This window comes from Gossypium hirsutum, chromosome D07 (genome assembly GCF_007990345.1).
Source record: "Gossypium hirsutum isolate 1008001.06 chromosome D07, Gossypium_hirsutum_v2.1, whole genome shotgun sequence".
Taxonomy (NCBI): domain Eukaryota; kingdom Viridiplantae; phylum Streptophyta; class Magnoliopsida; order Malvales; family Malvaceae; genus Gossypium; species Gossypium hirsutum.
The window spans coordinates 53,853,672-53,856,101 of NC_053443.1; the positions used below are offsets into that span (position 1 = coordinate 53,853,672).

General features: G+C 40.3%; 1 pseudogene; it reads right to left on the bottom strand.

Annotated features, from left to right (window-relative positions):
* Positions 1-542: 542 nt before the first annotated feature.
* Positions 543-2,430, bottom strand: LOC107954970 (cytochrome b561 and DOMON domain-containing protein At3g25290-like; annotated as a pseudogene).

A 2,430-nucleotide genomic window follows, 5' to 3' on the forward strand; every position in this document is an offset into this window, starting at 1 on the left:
ATACAATGAACTTATTATTTTTTCTTTTCTTTTTGCATTTAATTTTTGTGTGCAAAGGAGAAAAGACAGGCCAAGTGTGGGTCAAGAGTCATAATCAAGAACATCTTTAGGGGGTCTATTTTGTCGGTTTTGCTAATCTTCCACTTTTAGCGTCGTCAATGATCCAAGCAATATCCTACCAACTCTTTTCATTTTCCCCACCGTGGCCGTCGCATTAAGTTTTTTTAGATTTGAATGCAATCTTTGATTCTTGGCGTCAAAATCACGTTGATTTTAGTTTTATTTTGGGTTATTATATCATATGAAAATATGTAGTTGAATAGTAAAGATTAAGGTTTTGAAAATGTCGACATCTTAAGTTGTTCGAGTCTTATTTAGGTCAGTTAGATAAATAGTCGTAGTGATTGATTTTGATCGGAATGGTTGTATAATAAAGTTGTAAAGGAATGAAATTAAAACTTGGTCACTCCCATCCCATGGGTATCTCACAAAGCAAGCAACCAAAATGACCAAAAAGCGAAAGCAGTATAGTCCTATAATCATGGAATAAGAGGGGGTCCCCTGTCTAAAACCACTTCAAGTCAAAACAATCTTTCAATTCCAGTTACAATAGGGTTTGGTGACTTGTAATTTGGTTAGGTGAACATGGTGCGTATTGGTGTCTGGGCGAATAGTAGAAACACACAAAATGATGGCAGAAATACTCAGTGGTATACTACAACTATATAACACGTACTAAGGATCGAGTGCTAAAAAAAACCAACATTTGGAACCAAGCAATTATACAAGAGACTGAAAATTGGAAATAGAACATCCCAACAAGGATGAGAAAGGACAAGGGTGTTACAAAATCTGCAATTGGAGGCTTGCTGATGCCATCAACTTTGGCCATTGTTGTATCCGTCGTAAGGTTTGGTGGACTTTCTAGATTTTCTCTTCAAAACGACAACCCAAGTAATGGCTTCCAACAGCAATGAAATACCACCCAAGGCAATAATCACAATCATATAAGCTGTTTTCCATTTGTCTTCAGGTTTCAAGATATTGATACCCTTGAATACATTGAAGATGCCAAGGACAAGGATGGCGTATCCAAAGCTGTGGTGGTAAACATTCCAGTAGAATCTATACTTGTGATCTTTCTTGGGCCTTATAAACAAGGCAAAAATCTAACAAGTAAAGACACAATAAGTTCCCAAGTTTCAGTGTCACACCACCATAATTAAACTTGATTCGCACAATTCTAAGAATGACCCAAAATGTTAAAAGGGCATGAAAGATTTAGTAATTGAAGAAATACCTGCACTGTAGCAAGAACGAAAAGGGCAATTCCAATATTTCTGTGAGTGGAATATGTGATGCCTGGGGATTCACTTCCGAGCTTAAGACCAGTTCCCCAGCCAGCAACTCCTATGGCATAAGCTGATACTTGACAGAAGGCGTGGAGATAAAACCAGGCTGGATCTGCAGATTCAAAGGTTCTTTTGTAGCGTGCAATCATGGCCCCAAGTGGAAACAATATTCCCCAACTCACAGCATTCAAAATCCCATGAATCTAGAATCAGTGAAGTTTTTTTTGTCAAATTAATCAAAAACCCAAATCAATCTAAACAACAATTTCTGGGGTTTTTTTTTGTAAAGCTTTAAAAAGATGGTGATAATTTATAGAAAAAGGAAACTCACATTTTTCTTCTTGAGCCTGTCGTCTCCTCCAGAGCTAGTGCTACTCTGTCCACTTTTCAAATCCAAGGTTCCTTTAGATTGCAAATTATTACCAACGTAGACATGTGGCACCAACCTGCCATCGGTTCCGACGCTGGGACCCACTTGCCAAACCTGATTAATCTTCCCACTCGCCGCTAAATCCGCCGGAACCTTAATTTTAGCGAAAATCGCCAAACTCCCGTCACTTCTACTCTCGGCCGTCTTATCCCAGACCTCGAAGGACAGATCCTTGGCAACAATTGAACTGTAGGAGCTGACGTCAAAGGTATGAACCTGGGCGGAGCCGGTGGTGGAGTTCTTGTAGCCGACGAGGGATTGTAAACCCGCCATGCCGGTGGCCTTTGGATTTATGGCCTATGCGATCCAACCACCCGATTTGGAAGGTGTGGCGATGAAGGCGATGGAGAGAGTGGTGTTGGAAGAATTGTTAAGAGAAGTGGAAGAATTGTAAGAGAAGTGAAGGTAAGAGGAAAGATAAGGGAGGTCCAGGCAGTTGGAATATACTTGGTTTTCGGTAAACTTCTGGGAACTGCAAGTGAGAGCAGCCGACGGTGAAATCATCAGCGCCAAAAAGCTTATACAAATAAAAACAGCCGACGACAACGGCGGCGGCGACGACGGAGTCATTTTCTTCCTTTCCATTTTTTCTCAGACAACACACAAAAGGCAAAAGAATAAATAACGGCTAACTGGGTAAGTTAGTAA